Source organism: Chrysochloris asiatica, unplaced genomic scaffold (genome assembly GCF_000296735.1).
Source record: "Chrysochloris asiatica unplaced genomic scaffold, ChrAsi1.0 scaffold00005, whole genome shotgun sequence".
Taxonomy (NCBI): Eukaryota; Metazoa; Chordata; class Mammalia; order Afrosoricida; family Chrysochloridae; genus Chrysochloris; species Chrysochloris asiatica.
This window is the reverse complement of record NW_006408523.1, coordinates 26347625-26356800: the sequence shown is the minus strand read 5'-3', so window position 1 is coordinate 26356800 and position 9176 is coordinate 26347625. Positions and strand designations below refer to the sequence as shown.

At 39.2% G+C, this 9176-nt stretch overlaps 1 pseudogene; it reads left to right on the top strand.

Annotated features, from left to right (window-relative positions):
- Positions 1–5506: 5506 nt before the first annotated feature.
- On the top strand, positions 5507–6610 carry LOC102827807 (annotated as a pseudogene).
- The last annotated feature ends 2566 nt before the right edge of the window (positions 6611–9176 follow it).

Here is a 9176-nt window from a genome sequence, read left to right as displayed (position 1 = left end):
AGAGAGAGTCCTAATATGACTGCAAGGTCAGCGGTTCAAGCTCACCAGTTGCTCCTCAGAAACTCTATACAGGGTCTCTTTGGGTTAGAACTGACTTGATAGCACTTCACAACAACAACAACAACATATTTTACTGTTGGTGTAGTTAAGTTGCATGAAGTCAATTCGATCTCAGCAACCCTTTGTAAGATTTCTGATAAGTGGCTGGTGGGTTCAAATTCCTGACAGTGCTTATCCTACAGCACCACACCACATATATGTCCTGGTGTGTGTGTGTAGGATAAAGCACTGGATTGCAAGATTCATCTGAACCACAAAGTTCAAACCCACCAGTTACTTCTAAGAAACCATATAAATAGTCACTATGAGTTAGAACTAACTTGACAACACTCAATAGCAATATATATACAACGATAGATGGATCAATAGATCCATCGATTGATTAATCGATCGATCACTAGATATATAGATATGGAGCTTGGTGGCTCCATAGAATAAGCACTGGACTGCAAAACAAAAGATCAACTATTCAAATGTACTAGCTAGTCCATGGGAGAAATATGAGGCTTTCTGCTCCTGCAGAGATTTAAAGCTTGGAAACCCTACCCAGGGTCACTATGAGTCGGAACTGACTTGACAGCATCTAATAACAAGAAGTACAGTTGAGTTGGTTTCAAATCAAAGTGACCCTGTATAGGGTTTTCAAGGAGTGGCTGGTGAGTTTAAACTGTGGACCTTGTGATTAACAATCCAGTGTTTACCCTACAGCGCCACACCATGACTCATATATATGCATTTCTGCACATCTGTTAATTTGTCATATTGAGGTGGCATGTGCTACTGATGGTTCAGCCACCAACAGGGTCACCCATTATGAACACGTTTCAGCAGAGTTTACCAACTAAGAAAAGAAGAGCAAGTAGGAATAGGTGGTGCATTTCTGAGATATTAGCCACTGAAAACTTGTGAAGGTGAGTAGCAGCAAAATATTGTCTGAAACAGTACTGGAAGATGAGTCTCTGAGATTGAAAACAGTCAGTATATGACTGAAGAAAATCTGCCTCCTCAAAGTAGAGTTGGCATTCAGTAAGTGAATGAAATACATTTTCAGAAAATTCATTTGTTATGGGGTACAATTCAAAATGGGAAGAAACAGCTACAGACATCCATTAATAATGGGAATGCAGAAGGTACAAAATATGCATCTAGTACAATAGGAAATTGTCAAATATGAACTGGAATGAGTGAAGTTCTATAAACTCATCATTAAAAAGACAAAAAGAAAGAAGAGAATAAAGTAGATGTCAGAAGAGATTCTGAGACATGCTATTCAACCTACAGTAGCTAAAGAGATTGGAAGAAATGATTTTGTAAAACAGCTGAGCAGAAAATGACAAAGGACATTTTGAAAGCAAATAAAAATATTATAATAAAATGTGCAAAGACCTTAAATTAGAAAACCCAAAGTGAACTACATACTCAGAATTTCTCAAGCTGGATGAACTGAAGAAAATATAAACATTTAGTTGAAATATTGAAGGATTCTGTGGGCAAAATATTAAATGATGCAGGAAGCATCCAATGAAAATGAAATGAATACACAGATTTGCTGTACCAAAAAGAATTGGTAAATGTTCCACCATTTCAGGAGGTAGCATATGATAAAGAACCAATGGTATTGAAAGAAGAAGCCCAAGCTACACTGAAATAAATCTTTAGCAAAATCAAGATTAGGTAATTGACAGCTTACCAACTGAAATGTTTCAACAAACTGATTTTCTTTTGGAAGCACTCACTAAACCACACCAGGAAATTTAGAAGACAGCTATCTGGCTGTCTTAAATGGACATATTTGTGTCCATTCCAAACAAAGATAATGCTACAGAGAGTGTATATTATAGAATAATATCATTAATATCCCATATAAGTGAAATTTTGCTAAAGATAATTCAAAAATGGTTGCTGATTGAAGTCCAAGCAGCTGGAGAGAACCATGGCCAACAGTGAGTGCATCTTCATTGCCATCAAGCCTAATGGGGTTCAGCAGGGCCTTGTGAGAGACATTATCAAACTTTTTGAACAGAAGGGATTCCGCCTTGTCTCTTTGAAATTCATGTAGACTTCTGAAGACCTTTGTAAGGAACAGTACATCAACCTGAAGGACTGTACAGTCTATGATGGCCTGGTAAAATATAGGCACTTAGGGCCAGTGGGTGCTGTGGTCTGGGAGGGGCTGAATGTGGTAAAGTCAGGCTGAGTGATGCTTGGGGAAATCAACCCTGCGGATTCCAAGTCTGGGACTATCCAAGGGACTTTTGCATTCAAGTAGACAGGAACATTATTCATGGCAGTGATTCTGTAGATAATGCAGAGAAGGAGATTAGCTTGTGGTTTCTCCCTGAGGAACTGTTAAATTACAAGAGCTCTGCTCAAGACTGGATCTACGAGTGATGGGAAGGCAGAGTGCAGAACTTTCACACTTCACTTCCCTTCTCTTCCACACTCAGGCCGCAAAGCTTTAGAGAACCTACTGACTTCTGGGGACTTCCTTAAAATCTACAGGGAAAATTGAGTCCTCCTTGTACAGTGCTATGTGCTTCCATCTGATTAAAATATTTCAGCCAAGAAAATAATAAAATGGTTGCAGAAGTACAGTGAGAGGGATCTATCAGAAATTCAAGCCTGTTACCCAAGAGATGTGGAATAGGAATATCATTGCTGACATCAGATGGATCTTGGCTAAAAGCAAAGAAGTGTTTAACCATTTGCATCAGGTCAATTGATATCATTAATTACACTGTATCTACTAATTTGAAGTCTTGGTGTGGCACTGTAGGATAAGTACTGGACTGCTAACCACAAGGTCAGCAGTTCAAACCCATCAGCAGCACCTTGGAATCCCCATGGTCACTACAAGTCAGAATAGATTTGCAGGCACTTAACAACTGCATGTTGTAGTTGAGGTTGTTGATCAGATGCAAAGAATATACTTCACGTCATAAGGTCTGGTTTGACTGGAGCACATGATAGGCATAAAAACTCTTTTTATGAGGATACAACTATGTTTAGGAGGCACAAGACGTGTACTTAAGGAAAAAGAAGTGGTCTATTAGTGGCTCTTCTCTTTTTCCATATTCTAGTTTCTTATTTCTAAATGTTACGATTTTTATCAAATGGAAATATATATATATATATATATATACTATTGCAGAAATAGAATCTTTCCCCTGAAATCTTATGAGATATCTATCTATCTATCTATCTATCTATCTATCTATCTATCTATATATATAGATATAGATATATATATATTTGTGTGTGTATGTGTGCCTGTATGTCTGTATTCCTATTGTTCTCAGGAAGCATCAATGGAAATCCAGTTGCTCCCTTCTATGTAGATGGAGGTTGTCAGCCAGGCAGTAACTTCCTCACTCTGCAAGACAAAGCTTCCTCTGTAGCTTTCAATTTCTATAATCTAAATCCAAGGATCATTTATATGTATTTTTTCCAGCTTATATTAAGCCACTGAGGAACAATGAGATTCCAGAAAACCAGCCATTGAAAACCCTATAGGGCATAATTATACTCTGAAATACACGGAATTTCCATGAGACAGACTCAAATGGATAGAAATTGGTCCGGTCATTAACAATTTCAATGGGTAAAGATGAGATTGTCGAAAATAATGAGAGTACCAGGCAAAAAGTAATATTTTTATCAGTTGCCATAAAAGATCTCTTCTGCATTAATTATAATCTAAAATATATTTTATATAAAGTCATTTAAACTCTCACTCTAAAGCCAAGCTTTGGTATACTTAGAAGTATAGCACAGGGTCTTGGTGCTGACTTTAAGGATACAGAAAAAGAATCCATATATCCATAATGGGGGTGGTGGTTATGTGCCATGGAGTCGGAACTGACTCATAGCGACCCTGTTACAGGGTTACCTAGGCTGTAAATCTTTACAGGAGCAGAAAGCCTCATCTTCCTCTCACGGAACAGTTGGTAGTTTCAAACTGTTGACCTTAAGGCTTGCAGCCTGATTCGTAACCACTATGCTACCAGAGCTCCTTAGAAGAGATAAAACATTGCAAATACAGACATGCATTGCTTAACATCCATATCCTATTCAATTTGTTGTTGTTAAGTGCCATCGAGTCGATTCCAACCCATAGCGACCCTGTATAGAGTTTCCAAGGAGCAGCTGGTGAGCTTGAACCACCGACCTTGCAGTTCAAGTGACCTCGCTGTCTGATGCATTAGATTGTTGTTGTTGTTGTTGTTAAGTGCCATCGAGTCGGGTCCGACCCATAGCGACCCTGTACAGGGTTTCCGATTTTATAGGATCCTATAAAATTGGACTTTGTGCAAATATCATATTCAATCTTATGGGCAGCCTCTTAGGGGCATCCTTGCTGTGTCACTGCGGCCACTGCTGGACTGGCTGGCAGAGGCCAAGAGAACAGGAAGCAATAGTGGCCGTGGGTCAGAGTGAGAAGGAACAGTGGAGAGTGAGCAGAATATACCCACCCTGCCTGTTGTTCTGCCTGCCTGAGTAGAGGGAGCAGCCCACTGCCACCATGGCTGCTGCCACCACCACCATTATAATTTTCCCACTGGAGAAAGCCTGAGAGTCTGTGCCCAGAGCAGGTGGTTGGAGCTGCAGAGGGAGATGCTGTGAGAGGCATGGACATAAGTGATAAGTGGCAGCCCCCATCAACTACCTTGGCTGATGGCCCTCCAGTTACCCAAGCTCCAGAGCTGCCAATTATGTCTCTAGTCCAGCTGCCAAGCCTCAGGTTTGCTCAAGGCCAATCCCAATGACAGCACATTGGGTTTCAAGGCACAGCAGTGCTGGGGGCATAGTAGTTCTGAGAGTACAGACCCCAGCAACCATCTCTTTTCCCTTGTCTTCCTCACATAATACCAATATTGCATAATGACCTAGTTTTTGGAACCTCACCATATTAGTAAGTTGTTGAGTGAGTATTTTTTCCTCTTGATATTTACGTGAGTAAGTATTCCATGAATAATTTTTTTTTGTTTGGAATTTCTCATTCCTAGGCATGATTTTTCATAGTTAATGCGTGCTTGTAATTATTTGAAATGTGTTTTTAATATATAAAAATACACTTAAGATATTGCACTAATTTGCTCTGTCAATACTTGTTGAGTAGAAAAATAAATGAAATTCCTCACCCATAGAAAACCCAGGGAAGTAAGCTGAAAATAAAATTCCACAGAAATGATATAACAAAGAAGTCTAAAACATTTGACAAATATATGCAAAATATCTTTCTGTAAAATTTAATGGAGAGGCCTCCTCCTCCCGTTCCTGCCTCGGCTTCTCCACCGCGCGTCTACCACTCGGAGAGCCGCAGCGGCGGGTACAGCTTGTGTAGAGCCAGGCCCTGGACACGACCCGCAGCCTGAAAGGACTCGAGGGCGGGCACTCCCAGCAGTCACCCACCCTCAACCCCCGTGGCAGCTGCTAACCCATCACCATGGCCAACGGAAAAACCAAGGAGGTGGGGAGCTGGAAGAAATCCATCTGGAACTCGGAGAAGAAGGAGTTTTGGGGCAGGACTGGTGGCAGTTGGTTTAAGATCCTTCTCTTCTATATAATATTCTACGGCTACTTGGCTGGCATCTGCATTGGAACCATACAGGTGTTGCTGCTCACCATTTTAACCACTTGTCAGGACTGAGTGGCATCACCAGGTCTAACACAGATTCCTCAGAACCAAAAGACTGAAATTTCCTTCGTCCATTAGACTCCAAGTGAGGCCTATTTGCTGAGCATAGTTGTTGTTGTTGTTAAGTACCGTGGAGTCGGTTCCGACTCATAGTGACCCTGCACAGGATTTCCGAGGCTGTAAATCTTTACTGGAGCAGAACGCCTCATCTTTCTCCCTAGGGACAACTGGTAGTTTTGAACTGTTGACCTTGAGGATGGCAGCCCGACTCGTAACCACTATCCTATTGGAGCTCCTTATGTGCTGAACATAGTTAGGTTTCTGGAAAAGAACAAAGATTCGGCCCAAAAGGATGAAATAATCGTTGAAGACTGTGGCAACATTCCCAGAGACTTCAAAGAATGAGGAGAATATAACAATGAACAGGGAGAGCGAAAATTCTGCAGGTCCCAGCTTGAGTGGTTGGGAAATTGCTCTGGACTAAATGATGACTCTTTTGCCTACAAAGAGTGCAAATCATGTGTCATTATAAAGCTCAGCTGAGATCTGGGCTTCAAACCTAAGCCTCCCAAGAATGAACGAGTCCATGAAATCTACCCAGATGCTGAAGTGTAGCCCTTATGTCCTGCCTGGGCAGTGCAATGGCATGTAAGAGGAAGATAAGGATAAAGTTGGAAACGTGGAGTATTTTGGACTGGGCGGCTATGCGGTTTTCCTAGGCAGTGTTATCCCTACTACCGCAGACTTCTGCATGCCAAGTACCTACAGCCCCTGGTGGCTGTACAGTTCACCAACCTCACCATGGGCACTGAAATCCGCATCCATTGTAAGGCATACGGTGAGAACGTTGGGTACAGTGACAAAGACCGCTTTCAAGGAGGCTTTGATGTAAAAATTGAAGTTAAGAGCTGATCACAAGCACAAATCTTACCCACTAGCCATTTAAAAAGTTAAAGATGCAAAAACCTACTAGTCTTGAACAAACTGTCATATGTATGGGACCTACACTTAACCTATACGCTTTACACTGGCTTTCTGCATTTAATAGGTTAGAATGTAAATTTAAAGTGTAGCAATAGCAATAAAATATTTATTCTACTGTAAATGACAAAAGAAAAACATTGAGCCTTGGGACGTGCCCATTTTTACTGTAAATTATGAGTCCATAACTGACTTGTAGTAAGCACTGTTTCTGGCCCCTAAGTTTTGCTGCCTTGTGTATTTTATTTAGTACTATAGGTGCATACACTGGTCAGTTTTCAAGCCATGTTTTATTGTATGTTTTCTACTTTATATGAGCAAGGTTTGCTGTCCAAGGTGTAAATATTCAATGGGAATAAAACTGGCATGGTAACTTTTTTTTTCTTTTGGGTTTGGCTCTTTCAAACATAATGGCCCATCAATGAGCATTTTTAACATACTCCATAGTCTTTTCCTGTGGTGTTAGGTCTTTATTTATTTATTTATTTTTTCCTGGGGCTAGGTGGGGTGGGATGGGCTGTCATGGGGAACTGCCCTTTAAATTTTAAGTGACACTACAAAAAGAAAACCACAATAAAGGTGACTGACGGGTTGTGTTTTGCTTTGTATTGACTGGTGTCCTGACATCTCTTCCCTTGTCCTCCAGTGTGTTCTGAGGCTATGTATGAGAGCCATCTAAATGGGCCTGTCACTGTGGCTAGTGATCAGGCTACTAATTCATTTGCTTGTACATTTTCTTTTACTTTATTGTTTTTCCTTTCTCTGGAGGCATCTCATGCTAGTGCTGTGTCTTTATGATTTTTTTTTACCATTTCTATGATGGAAGAATTTTATATTTATGCAGTTGTACAATTGTTTTTTTTTTCTGCAAGAAAAAGTGTTAAGTATGAAATAAACCAAAGTCACTTGTTTGAAAATAAATCTTTATTTTGAACTTTATAATTGGTGTTACCTGTTGGCTACACTGCAAAATCCATGTTCTAACATATGTAATAATTACCAGGAATACAGAACTCTTGTTGATCTGTATTCAGTCAGGTTGAAACAATGGACAATAAAAGAATACTTTTTTTAAAAAATCAATGGAGATAAAGATTAATTTTCATCATTAACAAAAGATAAAAAAAATGTTAGTTGACTATTAAAACATGAAATTACTATATGAAAAAAAAAAAGTAAATGATTTTGAAAATCTAGTATACACATAGGGTGCAGAAGCATGAACTAGGCCTGGAACAATTACAGACCTATTTGCTTAGTTTCTAGGTGGCATAAGTGATTAAGTGCTTGACTGCTAACAGAAAGATTTACAGGTCAAATCAACCCAAACACTCCTTGGGACACTGGCCTGAGACTCCTAGCCTTGAAAATCCTGTGCTGTACAATTCTACTCTGCACACATTGAGTTTCTATTAGTTATAATGAACAACACAAATACTTATATTTGGATGAATATTGAAATCTATTTTTTTTACATCTGTTATAAAATATGCTTTGGTTTGAATAATCCTGATATACATATATGATGAAGATGTGAGTATACTATGTCAAATATTCTAATTTTTTATTTGCTTTCATTATTTAAAATTATTTACACATCATAAAATCTATATTCACTAATTGACCTGAAACTGTTTAATCATAGTATCTCAATGTTTTAATAGATTTCAATCTGTAGGAGGAGAAACACAAAACAAAAACAAAGAAATAAACAGAAAAGAGAATAATGAACATGTCTAAAAATTGGGAAGTGTAACTAAATATAAGGAATATAAATGGTTGTAAGCGTAGAAATCAAGATGAGCTGGATTTCAGGGAAATACGCACAATCAAGCATGTTTACTTTGATTATATTTGCTGAACTTTTATATCACCCATATTAAAACATTTTCTGATTTAAATTTACAATAGGTCTTTGGTGGATTCTCTAAAGAAGCAAAATGAGTGAATATTTGCCAAGATTACTGCCTTGGAAACCTTTTACATGGTTGCTTTGCGTCAGAACTGACATGGCAGCACTTGACAACAGCAAATAAGAAAGAGAGCAAGAGAGAGAAAGAGAGAAGCTCATATCAAAGAGAAGACTCACATATTTGTAGAAATCAGTAAGTCCCAAGTCTCTGAGTCAGATGTCAAACTGGAGTCTTTTGACTCTTGTATTTGCAAGGGCTGATGAATCAAAATAGTTAGGTCAGACTGCAGGCAGATAGGTCAGGCAGGTAAAATGTCAGACTGATGATGACTTCCAAGATTGGCAGGCAATAGAGCAGTCCAAAGAACCATAGGTCAGATGATGAGCCAGAAGCAAGAACCAGATGCAGTAGAAAAAAGCAAACTTTAACTGAGTGTCCAAAATATTGGAAACAGACAAAAACGTCTGAGGAAACTCCCTTTTAGTTGACTGACTGCTCATAGCAGATCTCATCGCATAGGTGATAACATTATATTGGAGCTCATCATGTGGGATGAGTATACCTGATCTGTCATAACTCTGTGA